Raw genomic sequence first — 14,534 nt, 5'->3', positions numbered from 1 at the left:
TTTAAAAAACAACTTCTAAATTCTATAAGTCAAACCCATTATTAAGGAATTAATACAAAATATAGGCTATATATTATAAATAACTATCAACTGTCTTGAAAACCTTGAAATCTTTATCAAAATATACTATATGACAGGAGTTGTTAACTAAAATATTTACAGAGGCAAAGGGTATGACCTGAGTAAGTCCCTAGGTGGGCACAACGGCAAACTGGAGACCACAGACTTTGCGTGAAGCTACAGCCTCTTCATAGCACACCAAACAGTAATATGGGCTCAAGGGAAACCAGATTTCACTATTTAAGAGGAGCCTGAAATACAGATTTTTGCAGGTCTCCTAAATTTTACACGTTGGCTTAATTTATGCAGGCCAACTTTGCTTTCCTGTGTTGTTGTACACTACTTTGAAAGAAAAAAAATACTTCAGTCAAAAAAAAATTGAAAACAAAAGTTTTACCTATAACAAATTCAAATATGTACCATAAATGCATAAAAGAAAGCCATACTCTCTAATACTTTTTTAAAGATATTAGTATTTAAGGTAAAATCTTAGACCATTATTTCAAATTATTTTTATTCAGGGATTGCTTAAGCTTCCAAATAGGAAAAACTGACCCTTACATATGTCAATGTTAAAACAAGTGGATTTCAAATATTTTGAAAATAACGTTGGTTGCTCTACATTGTTTTTCACTTTGATGTTTGTCTTGTGTGAAAACAGTTTTGCTACCATTGACATATTCTCATTATAGAGAGCATATGGAGAGCAGTGTTGCCATAGACATCGGTAATATTTGGATCAGCACCAAGGTCTAGCAGAATAGTTTCACATCTTCTTGGCATGTTATAGCCTGTCAGTATTAGAACAAGAAATAAATTGTAAATTGTAGGAAATTAAAATAAGTATTCCACAGGTTTCACAAACTAGTTATATTTCAATGAGACAAATTCATTTTTATTCTATGTATTTAAGCCAAATCCATCTCATGCTGAAAGAACTGGCTACTATATACCTTCGTTAGAGGTGTCTTGTTTTCACTGTCACGGATGTTAAGCTGGCATTTTCTGTGCACCAGAAAAGTTACCACTTCTGGGCAGCCATTGGCACAGGCCAAATGTGGAGCCATCCTACGAAATTGAGAAGACATTGAGAGAAGTTTAGTCCACTATCTCAAAACATACAATGATTCACGTAATTGCAAACAACAAATAGCATGCTATTCCTCTGCTTTCAAAACAAATATTAATTTCCTCCTGAAAAGGGACAATATTTATTAGCTCTTATTATTCACTGCATCAATGAAAGAGTGACCTATTTGGATAGAAAGAGCTTGGCCTGTCGGTTTAGTTGACCTTGCACTTGAATACTATTTTAAGATCTTTCGCTTGCTAGATATTCTAATTATTACTACTACTTAATAAAGACAACATTTTAATTAGGTAAAATGGTACCATTATACTTCCTTTGTGCTATGATTTAATGGTTCGAGATAAGACTGTATTTCAATGATTCTAAGATTCTCATTTTCTCATATTTCAACAACTCTGACATTGAAATGCTACTTATAATTCATTATTTATTACAACTATATTTTTCAGCATTTTAAACATTATTTTATTGATACATAAAATAAGGCAGCATCACACAATCCATGGTGGCTACATCAAGTGGAATACGGTATATACAATAGGACAATGGAAGTCCTAGTCGTATGATTAACATTTAAATCAATTTTAAGCACTTAAATGTACTATGGAAAAGGAGCGTTGAAATAAAAGCAAATTTTTAAAACAAAGCAATTCCTTCATTTTTAAAAACTTTAAGCCTAATAGAAGACAGGATTCAAATAAATAAATATGGCTCATTTAATTAAATATTTAGATTTACAGAATCTAAATGTATGCATGTATGTAAATTAGTATTTACATGTATAAAATGCATGTAGGGTAAGTATTTATGATAATTAATATCACTGTTTAAGACCTATACATTTTCAAAGTGGCTGCTGATGTTATCTTGCACTACTTTCCCACATCAGAAATGATTTTTTTTTTTTTTTTTGAAAGATGAGAGGACAAGCTTCAGTTGAGATTCAGTCCTAATTCTCTAATTTTAAATCTCTCAGCTTGCTCAGGCTGGGCAGGTACACATGAAATTTTTAAGAATGGAAGGGTCTTGATAGTTAGTATAATGTGTCTTTTACATAACAGGTATTCAGCTTGTATTTGATGAATAAATAGATTTTAAAAATGAATAAATACAGTTGGGAAGTTTAATATTTTTAAAACAGCTACAAATAAAGTGGTATTTTTGCAATGGTAATAGTTACTTATATTCACTATTTTTATTTTCATAATAATAACACTAAACTAAAATGATTAATATATAATTATTGGCATATATGTAATAAATCTATACATAATAAAAATATGTTTAATAAAATATGTACATATATAAAACCACTATCACAGATAAAGTTTATCTTCACTTCTGAAGACACTGAAAGTTCACAGACTATACTAATCCATAGAAATAAAAATCTAAAAATAGAAAGTGAGAAATTACTTTTATCTGCAAAATTCATATTTCTGCTCTTCCTAAGGATTATTTTATTAGTAATAATTATGCTATATGCTATATACCACAGATCCCCAATCCCCTGCTCAGTGAAGAAATCACAAATCTTAAAAAGGAAAAACAGTTCATTATAATACAATTGTCCCCAAATAACAAATTTGATCACATTTGGCACATATTTTCAGATAAAGCAAGAACATAGTCAGTTTGTATGTGTAATCAAACTGAATGTTATCTTCACCTGATACACCAAAATACATTTTCATATGTCAACATACTTTTGTAGATATTACTTTCAGTGGTCTCATATTATCCCATACTATATATTCACTGAAATTTATTTATGAAATTTGTTATATGGATTCTCTTTAATACAATCATATTTTAAGCACTGCTGAGAAAAACAAATTGCATGTATCTCTCGCTTCCTAAATGTATTTTACTATAATGGAATTGATCAAGAAAGGGCATACGCATAGTTTAAACATGGTACTTACCACCAAATTGTCTTTTTGAAAAGTCATCAGCAACTTAACTTTAAGCAGAAGTGTAAATATCACTGCTCCTCATCCTCACAAACTTAGGATAGAAAACGGCATTTCATTCCTTTTTTAAATTAAATTCCTTCTCTTATCAGACACATTAAGTATTTTTTCCTATGTGCATAGGTGACTTGCAGAGCTGGAAAAGGTACTTTGCCCAGTTTTAGAGGTATTTTCATATTGATTTGGAATAATTCTCTGTAAAATGAATAGCCATTTTTAATATGTACACACACAAAAACACGTGGTAAATATTATATAAGTATAATGTCTTTTATTTTATCTTTTTCTCATAAGCAGTGTGATTTAATTTTAATTTTGCAAATAAACTTTCAGAATGCTTGCTTGAGAGGTTCCTAGGAAGGTCTTTGTCAACACAAAATTGTATTTGTATAAATAGGCATTTGCGTTTTCTTCTGGTATTTTTCTCATTTTGCATATTTAAAATAATCTATATTCAATGAGAAACTTATTTTTGTGACATAAAAATCTAGCTAGTTTCTTCCAAAAAGCAGGCATTTCATTTATAAAAATAACTCTTTTCTTACTAGTATAAAGTCTCACCGTTACCCTGTTATACATTCTTACATATATTTGGGTGTTCCTGGATTTTATATTCTCTTGCATTGATTTATCTATCTTTTCAGCTGTTAGCAAACTATTTATGCAAATTAATAGCACATTTTGAAAGGCAAGACTTTTTTTCTCCATTACAAAAATGTTAAGCCATCTTAATATTAAAAGACAGCATGTGTAATTCAAAAATATTAACTTTGATAACTGTGATTTATGTAAAATTAATAAAGATCTCACACCTCGAGAAAAATGAATCTTCTTATTTAAGAACGTGAAACTTCTTCCTACTTCAAAGTTTCCTTCTAAGGTCTTTCAGCAAAGAACATATTTACGTAGGTATTCATTGATATAAAATATTGGATTTTAGCCAAAAAATTCTTAGCCCAGAAGGTGATATATTATGGGAATTATTTCTTTCATTATGTACCTTTCTATAATGTATCTAACATTATCTTTTAAAATGTGTGCATTAAAAATAAAACGATATATACTTAATTTTGTTAAATCACTTTAAAGTTCTCTCTAAAGTGCTCTGTAAGAGAAACTGTGGGTGAAGGAACCAGCTAAAGTTTTGGGTTTATTTTGCTGCTCATAAAGATGGCCTGGGCCCTCCACCCCCAAGGCGTCCACATCCCAGGCGCTGCGGAGTCCTCCTAGGAAGAAAGCCCAGCGCCCTGGGGACGAGGACGGCCCACCCCGCACACACTATTCTTTCCACGCCTCCCCTGGCCCCCACTCCCCAAGCCCCCAACTCTGAAGGAGGTGCTTCTCCCCACCTGCCCACCTCCTTCCTCAACCCCCAGCCCGCAGCCCGCAGTTCCCGACACCTGTTCTTGTAGATTTCAGACTGGTCTTTTCTCTTCAGCGGGAGCCTCCGCTGCAGCTCCCACGCGTTCCCCTGGACGCAGCTTTGTGTATCATCCCGACATCCTCATCTGGGGTCTGGTACAAGGGGTCAGAGAATATGCAGTTACTCCAGGAGCTCAGGCGCACCTGGCCCTTCTGGCTCTCCACAGCCAAGATCATCTTCATGGCCCAGCTATTGGCTTCAGAGACGCCACAACTCGCCCTCGCCCTTCCCCCAGTCCAGCCCCCACCCCGCCCCCATCCGGCCCAGCACCAGAAAGCAAGGCAGTCTGGCCCAGACCTCAGACAGGGACCCTCCAACTTCTCGGACAGGGACGTCTCCAACCTCTCGGAGAATAAATAATATACGGAGCAGAGCAGTTGGGCCCCAGCGCCCATGGGACCTCAAAAGGCAACCGCCTTGCGCGTGGCCAGAAACTGCGTGTGGCCAGAAACCGCCCTGAGCCGAGCACTGGCCGGCACCGCATGCAGGTGGCAGCTGCTGCTGAGACGCCTGTGGACTGGCCGAGCTCCCTAGAGCGGAGCGCGCGGTCCCAGCTGTCTCAGGGCCCGCCTAACGACGCTGCCCCCTGCAGCTGCTCCTCCCTTGCCCTCTTTTGAGCACGAGCTCTTGAGTGTTGGGCACTGTGCAGCCGCCTACATGGGGCTGAGCCACTGGTTCCCCCCTCCTGCAGCTGAAGGGCCGGCCGCCCGAATTAGGCGCTGCTGGAGCATCTGGCCAGGGGTCCGCGCTGCTGGTGGCTCGGGCAGCCTTGAGGGTTGCCACCCCTGCTGCCGCGCGACATATGCAGATGACAGCTGCAGCTGAACCCAAAGCGGAGGCTGGCAAGGCTGGTCCCAGAGGGCCTTCAGGTCTCCGAGTGCACCACCCTCCCAACTGGGGTCCTCTCTTCCTTGCCCTGCGCCCGGAGAACGAGGTCGCCAGTGCTGGGGACTGTGCAGCAGCCTAAATCCGATGGCTGAGCAGCAAGTTCCCGCCCTGTAGCTGCCGGGCCAATCGCCTGAATTAGGCTCCTGGTGACGTCTGGCCCTGGGTTTCACGCTACTGGTGGCGTGGGCACGGTGAAAGGTTGCCATCGCTGCTTCCCCGCACCGTGTGCAGGTGGCAGCTGCAGCTGAGCCCACGATGGAAGTTGGCAGGGCTGGTCCCACACAGCTGAGGATCGCTTAGTGTACATCCCTCCAACCCCAGGTTCCACTCTTTTTTGTCCCACGCACAGAGTGTGAGGTCCTGGGAGCTGGGCAATATGCAGCAACCGGGATGGGGCTGAGTGGACATTTCTCACTCTCCTGAAGCTGCAGGGCCCACCGGGTGAATTATGCGGCCGACCCTGGGATCCTCATTGGTGGTGGCAGTGGGCAGGGCAGCGGTTGCCACCGCTGCTGCAGGGTGCCATGTGCAGGTGGCAGCTGCAACTGTGCCCATGGTGGAGATTGACTGGGCTGGTCCCAGAGGTCCTGAATGTCACCGACTGCATGGCCCTTTCATCATAGGGTCCGATATGGAATCTTGGCCAGCTCCGAGAGCTCGGCGTCATGGGTCCTGGGCACTGTGCAGCCACTGGGATGGGGCTGAGCACCGGTTCCCATCCTCCGGCAGCTGCGGCACGGACCGCCTGAATTAGTTGAAGTGGCAGTGTCTTTCCCTGGGGTCCAGGGCTGGTGGTGCGGGCAGGGTATTGGATTGCCATCTGTGCTGCCGTGCGCCATGTGCAGGTGGCAGCTGCAGCTGAGCCCAGGCGGAGGCTGGGAGGCCTGGTCCCAGAAAGCCTGAGGGTCGCCGAGTGCACCTCCCTCCCACCCTACGGTCAGCTCCTCTTTCTCCCGCGCCCTGAGCTCCGGGTCGTGTGCGCTGGAAACTGTGTGGCCGCCAGGTTCTCTTCCTGCAGCTGCCGGTTCCCTTCTTGCAGCTGTCCTGCCAACCTCCTGAATTAAAGCCCTGGTAGCCTCTGGCCTTGTATTTTTCACTGCTGGTGGCGCGGGCAGTGTTGGGGGTTGCCATCTCTGCTACCGAGCCCTATGTGCAGGTGACAGCTGCAGCAGAGTCCTTGGTGGAGGCTGGCAGGGCTGGTCCCAGACAGCCTTAGGGTCCCCGAGGACACCAGCCTCCCATTCTAGGCTCTGCTGCTCCTCCCATTCTAGGGTGTGCCTAACCTCCCATTCTAGGGTGTGCTCTTCCTTGGCACGAGGTGGCGGGTTCTGGGCACTGTGCAGCTGCCAGTATGAGGCTGAGTGGCCTTTTCCCGCCCTCGTGCTGCTGCAAGGCGGACCACCTGACTTAGGCGCGGCAGTGGCATCTGACATGGGAGTCTGCGCTGCTGGGGTCCAGAGGGGAAGCGGGAAGTTGGAGGCTGCAGGGCCACTTCTATCAGTGCGCAACCTGCACGTAGCGGCTGTAGCTCAGGTACTGGCTCCGGATATGGGGCTTCACTCAGAAGGCCTCCAGGTAGCTAAGTGTGCGTGCTGCCAGGCCTCAGGGTCCACTCCTCCTTGACCTGCATCTGGAGAGCGGCCCTGTTGCTGGGTAATCTGCAGCCAAAGACAATGGGGCTGAGCTGTGATTTTGCCCATTGTTCCACAGCCCAGCCAGCTACCTGACTTAGCAGCCTCCATGGCATCTGGTCAGGGGATCAGTGCTCCTGGGGATCACTGAAACTAAAGTAACAATTGAATATGAGTTACCACCTACCTGCTTGGAGGTGTGAAAGAATGTTTATAAAGCAGTTAGGAGATCTCCAGAGAAAGCCAACTTAATATAAAGCAAGACTTTCTTACTAATGGGTCAGAGCCTCACCTTTAGGAAGTCCATGAATTTTCTCTGCAGTGATGCAAGAAGGGAAAAACAAGGCAGCTCCAGAAAGGTGAGATGTGTGAAATTAAACTGGTTATGAAGTCAGCCCAGTTTCAGGAGTTCTTTTCCTCTTCGCAGATGGATGTGAAAATCCTGGAAAGACTCCAAGGGCCACCTCTGTACTGAGAAGTGGCTTTCTAATGGACAGGTTTCGGAAAGGTTCATTATAGATATGTAGTCTCTGTCTCTGATGTCAGAGATTTTTAGTGAAAAATGTCCTTTGATCTGCAGAACCTGCTCTACCTGAAGACCAGCAACCGTTTGAAAGCAGGGGCCAGTGGGTGTTGAGCTAAGGATGGAGTTGCAGCATGAGATCCGAGGTGACAATGGGCTGAGGAATTTCCTCAACTACATGGAAAGAGGAACCTGAAAGCTCTACCAACCAACATGTGTATCAGTCATCATCTGTTTCTTTCTTTTTTTAATACAAATGATGTGAGTTAGAAGACATTATAGCTAACCTTACCAGGGAACTAGTAAGATTCTATTGGGATGACCCATAGCTTGTGGCTTTGTCCATATGTGCTGTGTCTAGCAGAGAGGCATCCTTGCCTGGCTCCACTGGTAGTGGTACAGCAAGACTCTCTGCCCAGCACTGTCAGGCTTAGGTTAAGTATGAACTGATTCTCATTTTTAATAAAGCTTATCTCATCACTTAATATAGAGATCTAGCTAGCAGAGATTCTCACCCTCAATACTTCCACAGACTTTTTAACTTCTTTTATTAAAAATGTCTTATATTTTTAATAAAAGACCATCCAGCCCCATACTGGCAGCTGCACCGAGCCAGGTGTGGGGGCTCACAGCTGTAATCCCAGCACTTTGGGAGGCCGAGGCAGGTGGATCATCTGAGGTCAGGAGTTTGAGACCAGCCTGGCCAACATGGTGAAACCCCATCTCTACTAAAAATACAAAAAATTAGCCAGGCGTGGTGGTGGGCACCTGTAATCCCAGCTACTTGGGAGGCTGAGACAGAAGAATTGCTTGAATCTAGGAGGGGGAAGTTGCAGTAAGCCGAGATCTCACCATTGCACTCCAGCCTTGGTGACAGAGTGAGACTCTGTCTCAAAAAAAAGTCTTATATTTTTTAATGTATTACATTTTATATTGAACAATAATCACAAGTTCATCTTTTTGGGAGGAAGATTTAAGTCACTGTTTTGGGCATAAACTAATGAACTATGCTGAAATCTAGAGACATCCCAATGGCTTATTGTATATGGTAATATCTGCCCTTAGATTAGTCCTGGACTATTTGACTTCCATTTCTGACAGTTGTTTGTTAATATTCTGACTCTTTCCTAATGGTTGCCCTTTTTACTGCTATCAATGCTTGCCTCTAATGTCTCCTGTTTCACAGTGCTGTGAACTGAAAAACAAGATGATGTGGCTTGTTAGACTTGTGTGCAAATTAGGAGTCCATAGGCTTCGAGTGAGGAGGACTTGAGGGCTAGGGCACTTCTATAGGAAGAGAGAGACAGAACATGAATAAACTTGCTGACAGTCACTTTGGACACCGAGGATACCCAGAAACCTCTGCCATTTATGTTTTAGTATGGCTTCATTTATAGTTGGAAATTCCTTGTCTAAGACTCAAAAGACTTAAACACTAAGCTGTGTCCTATACTCATGAATCTCTTAACTAAAGATGAAAGCACATGCTTACCTTGATCAACACAATGAAGAACAATAAGGCTGACGTCAGAGATCTATGTTTTGATTGTAGCACAGCCACGTAATTAATAGGTTTACATTGGACTTCGATACTATTTCTTTTGCGGGTTGGGGCAATGCTATGCCATTGTAACCCCACTGTCTCCACTGAGAGGCTGGAGGTGGGGAGCTTCTTCTCTGAGTAGCAGGAGATGGCTACTCAGCCATCTTTGGCTACTTCAGCCTACTTTGAGAGGCTGAAGACAGTGAGCTCCTCCTCTGAGAAACTGGACATGGTGACTCTCTCCTCTGAAAGGCTGGAGACAATGAGTTTCTCCTGAGAGGCTGGAGATGGCAAGTCTTTTTTTTTTTCCTGAGAGGCTGGAGAAAATTACGCCCTTCTATGAGAGACTGGAGATGGTGAGTTCCTCCTTTGAGAGGCCGGAGGCAGCAAGTTTCTTCTTTCAGAGGCTGGAGATGGTAAGTTTCTTTCCTGAGTGACTGGAGATGAAGATTTCCTCATCTGAGAGGCTGCAGACAGTTTCTTCTTTGAGAGGCTGGAGATGGCAATTTTCTCCTTTGAGAGACTGCAGACTGCAAGGTACTCTTCTGAGAGGCTGTAGATGGTGAGTTTCACCTCTGAGAGGCTGAAGATGATTAATTTATTTTCTGAGAAGCTGGAGATGGTGAGGTCCTACTCCGAGAGGCTAGAGACAAAAAGTTTCTCCTCTGAGAGGCTGGAGACAGCCAGTTTCCCTTCTGAGAGAAGGCTGGAGATGATGAGTTTCTCCTCTAAGAGGCTAAAGACTACAAGTTCCACCCTCTGAGAGGCTGGAGAAGGAGAAGTGCTCCTCTGAGATGCTGGAGATGACCAGATTTTCTTCTGAGAGGCTGGAGACTGTGAGCTTTTCTTCCAATAAAGTGGAGATGGTGAGTGTCTTCTCTGAGAAGCTGAGAATGACAAGTCTCTCTTCTGAGAGTCTGGAGATGGTGTATCCTCATTCTGAGAGGCAGGAGATGGCCAGTTTCTTTACTGGGAGGTTGGAGATGGTAAGCTTCTCTTCTCAGAAGCTCAGCTTAGTGAGTTTCATCTCAGAGAGCCTGGAGACTGTGAATTCCTCCTCTGAGAGGCTGGAGACATTGAGGTCCTCCTCTGAGAGGCGGGAGATGGCCAATTCCATTTCCGAGAGGCTGGAGATGGTGAGGTTCTTTTCTGAGAGGTAGAAGATGGCCAGTTTCTTTGCTGGAAAGTTGGAGATGGTCAGTTACTCTTCTGAGAGACTCAAGATGATGAGTTTCTTCTCTTAGAGCCCAGAGACTGTGAGTTCCTCATCTAAGAGGCTGGAGAAAGTGAGGTCATCCTGTGAGAGGCTAGAGACATGAAGTCCCCCTGTAAGAGGCTGGAGATAGTGAGATCCCTCTGCAAGAGACCGGAGATGGTTAGTTTCTTTTCTGAGAGGCTGGAGACAGTGAGTTTTTTCTCTGAGAGGCGAAGACAGTGAGTCTCTCCTCTGAGAGGCTGGGGAGTGTGAGTCTCTGTGATTGGCTGGATACGGTGAGTTCTTCCTCTGAGAGGATGGAGTTGGTGAGTTCTTTTTCTGAGAGGCTGAAGACAATGAGGTCCTCTTCTCAGAGGCTGGAGATGGCCGTTTTTTTCCAAGAGGCTGGAGACAGCAAGGTTTTCTTCTTCTAAGAGGCTGGTGACCGTTTCTCCTCTGAGAGGCTGGAGACAGCAAGTTTCTGTCTAGGAGGCTGGAAACAGTAAGTTTCTTCTCTGAGAGGCTCAGGATGATAAGTTTGTCCTCTGAGATGCTAGAGACTGTGAATTCCTTTTCTGAGAGGCTAAAGACAACCAGTTTCTCCTCTGAGAGGCTGCAGATGGTGAGTTATTTTCCAGAAGCTGGACATGGTGAGTTTCTCTTGTGAGAGGCTGGAGATGGAAAGGTCATTCTCTGAGAGGCTGGCGACAGCCAGTTTCTCCTCCAAAAGCTGGTGATGATGAGTTTCTCCTTTGAGAGGCTGGAGACATTGGGGTCCTCTTCTTAGAGGCTGCAAAAGGTAAGTCTCTCATCTGACAGTCTGGAGACAGTGAGTCTATTCACTGCGAAGTAGGAGATGGCCAGACTCTCCTCGAGAAACTGGAGATGGTGAGGTTTATTTATTTATTTATTTATTTATTTATTTATTTTTTTCTGTGAGAGGCTGGAGACTGTGTGTTTCTGCTCTGAGAGGCTGGAGATGGTGTGTTTGTTCTCTAAGAGTCTCAAGACGATGAGACCTCTGTCAGAGATCTTGGCCAGAGAAAATTGCTTGCTGGCATTGGGGTTGGAGGGAAGGTGAGGAAGAGTGAGGGTGAGCTGTGGTGTTATTGAAGTTGGTAGTCACAGCCATGAAAAAGATCTTTGCTGTAAAGAGCCAGAAGTGCCAGGTGCCCCTGAGCTCCTTCTGTGATAACATCTTCTTATAACATCAGTGCAAAATTCCAGTTGAGAACTTCAGGAAGATTCACAAATCTTCCATCCAGAAAAAAAAGTATGGAAGCTGAAGCAGATCCTTATGCTCAAGAGAAAAAACTTGTATGAAACAGACAATAAGAAGAGGTAACAGGAACTGCCAACTGGGGGCTGCAGACAACAAGAGGAGCTGGGTGGATGTAAGAAAAGCACCCCATGGAGGCTTTGTGGGAAGAAATAGAAAAAGAAACATCTGACAAGATGCAATATTTGGCAGAAAGAACATTTAAGAAGATTGCATGTGTGTCAGAAGAAACATCTGAGAAGACTGAATCGTCAGCAGAAGAAATATCAGACAAGATTGAACATTTGGCAGAAGACACATCAGATTAAATATTTGGCAGGAGAAAAACCTGACAATATTGAATGCTTGGGAAAAGAAACATCTGACATAATTGAATGTTTGGCAGAAGAAGGGCATCCGCCATTGCTGAGGCTTGAATAGGTAGTTTTATCCTCACAGTGTAAACAAAGCCACTGGGAACTTTGAACTGGACAGAGGCCACCACAGCTCAGCAAGGCCGCTAAGGCCAGACTACCAGATTTCTCCTCTCTGGGCAGGGCACCTCTGAAAAGAAAGGCAGCAGCCCCAGTCAGGGACTAATAGATAGAACCTCCATCTCCCTGGGACAGAACACCTGGGGAAAGGGGTGGCTGTGGGCACAACTTCAGCAAACTTAAACGTCCCTGCCTGATGACTCTGAAGAGCGTGCAGTGAACCTCCCAGCTCAGCGTTCGAGCTCTGCTAAGGGTCAGACTGCCTCCTCAAGTGGGTCCCTGACCCCTGTGTATCCTGACTGGGAGACACCTCCCAGTAGGGTCTGACAGACACCTCATACAGGAGAGCTCTGGCTGGCATCTGGCATGTGCCCCTCTGGAACAAAGCTTCCAGAGAAAAGAACAGACAGCAATCTTTGCTGTTCTGCAACCTCCACTGGTGATGCCCAGGAAAACAAGGTCTGGAGTGGATCTCCAGGAAACTCCAGCAGACCTGCAGCAGAGGGGCCTGACTGTTAGAAAGAAAACTAACAAACAGAAAGGAATAGCAGGTCCACTCAGAGGCCCCATCTGAAGGTCACCAACATCAAAGACCAAAGGTAGGTAAATCCAAAAAGATGGGGAGAAACCAGCACAAAAAGTCTGAAAATTCCAAAAGCCACAACATTTCTTCTCCTCCAAAAGATCACAACTCCAGCAAGGGAACAAAACTGGATGGAGAATGAGTTTAATGAATTGACAGAAGTAAGCTTCAGAAGGTGGGTAATAACAAACTCCTCCTAGCTAAAGGAGCATGTTCTAACCCAATGCAAGGAAGCTAAGAACCTTGATAAAAGGTCAGAAGAATTTCTAACTAGAATAACCAGTTTAGAGAAGAACACTAATGACCTGATGCAGCTGAAAAACACAGCATGAGAAATTTGTGAAGCATACACAAGTATCAATAGCTGAATTGATCAAACAGAAGAAAGGATATCAGAGATTAAAGGCCAACTTAATGAAATAAACTGAGTTGTGGAGAATGGAACCAAGTTGGAAAACACTCTTCAGGAGATTATCCAGGAGAACTTCCCCAACCTAGCAAGACAGGCCAACATTCAGATTCAGATTCATGAAATACAAAGAATACCACAAACACACTCCTTGAGAAGAGCAACCCCAAGGCACATAATCATCAGATTCACCAAGGTTGAAGTGAAGGAAAAAAGGTTAAGGGTAGCCAGAGAGAAAAGTCAGGTTACCCACAAAGGGAAGCCCATCAGACTAACAGCAGATCTCTGCAGAAACCCTGCAGCCAGAATAGAATGGAGGCCAATATTCAACATTCTTAAAGAAAATAATTTTCAACCCAGAATTTCATATCCAGCCAAAGTAAGCTTCATAAGTGATGGAGAAATAAAATCCTTTACAGACAAGCAAATGCTCAGAGATGTTGTCACCAACAGGCCTGACTTACAAGAGTTCCTGGAGGAAGCACTAAACATGGAAAACAACTTGTACCAGCCACTGCAAAAACATACCAAATTGTAAAGATCATCAACACTATGAAGAAATTGCATCAACTAGTGGGCAAAATAACCAGCTAGCATCATAATGACAGGATAAAATTCACACATAACAATATTAACCTTAAATGTAAATGGGATAAATGCCCCAATTAAAAGACAAAGACTGGCAAATTGGACAGAGTCAAGACCTATCAGTGTGCTGTATTCAGAAGATCCATCTTACATACAAAGACACACATACGCTCAAAATAAAAGGATGGAGGAATATTTATCAAGCACAAGGAAAGCAAAAAAAAAGCAGGAGTTGCAATCCTAATCTCTGATAAAACAGACTTTAAACCAATAACGATCGAAAAAGACAAAGAAGGGCATTATGTAACAGTAAGGGGATCAATGCATCAAGAAGAACTAACTGTCCTAAATACATATGCACCCAATGCAGGAGGACCCAGATTCATAAAGCAAGTTGTTAGAGACCCACAAAGAGACTTAGACTCCCACACAATAACAATGGGAGACTTTAACACCCCACTGTCAATATTAAACAGATCAATGAGGCAGAAAATTAACAAGGATATTCAGGACTTGAACTCAGCTCTGGAGCAAGCAGACCTAAAAGACATGTACAAAACTCTCCACCTTAAATCAACAGAATATACATTCTTCTCAGCGCCTGATTGCACTTATTCTAAAGATGACCACATAAGTGGAAGTAAAACACTCCTCAGCAAATGCAAAAGAACAGAAATCATAATAAACAGTCTCCCAGATCACAGTGCAATCAAATTAGAACTCAAGATTAAGAAACTCACTCAAAACCACACAACTACATGGAAACTGAACAATCTGCTCCTGAAGGACTATTGGGTAAATAACGAAATGAAGGCACAAATAAAAATGTCCTTTGAAATCAATGAGAACGAAGACCAGTGTACCAGAATCTCTGGG

General features: G+C 43.4%; 1 long non-coding RNA gene across 7 annotated transcripts in view; it reads right to left on the bottom strand.

Moving 5' to 3' along the window:
- Nucleotides 1-438: 438 nt before the first annotated feature.
- Nucleotides 439-14,534, bottom strand: part of LOC129135716 (uncharacterized) — a 185,189-nt gene continuing 171,093 nt past the window's right edge. For 4 of the 7 annotated variants that reach the window (XR_008536739.2, XR_008536737.2, XR_008536736.2 and 1 more), the window contains 5 exons: nt 9,081-11,116; nt 4,524-4,638; nt 3,076-3,318; nt 1,014-1,128; nt 439-851 (listed from right to left, as the gene is read on the bottom strand). This is a non-coding gene — a long non-coding RNA (uncharacterized LOC129135716). Of the gene's footprint in view, nt 852-1,013; nt 1,129-3,075; nt 3,319-4,523; nt 4,639-7,357; nt 7,790-9,080; nt 12,045-14,534 lie in introns of those variants that run through there. The other 3 variants (XR_010159566.1, XR_010159565.1, XR_008536740.2) reach the window with 3 other exon arrangements.

Source organism: Pan troglodytes, chromosome 7 (assembly GCF_028858775.2).
Source record: "Pan troglodytes isolate AG18354 chromosome 7, NHGRI_mPanTro3-v2.0_pri, whole genome shotgun sequence".
NCBI lineage: Eukaryota > Metazoa > Chordata > Mammalia > Primates > Hominidae > Pan > Pan troglodytes.
This window is presented reverse-complemented; position numbering and strand designations above follow the sequence as displayed.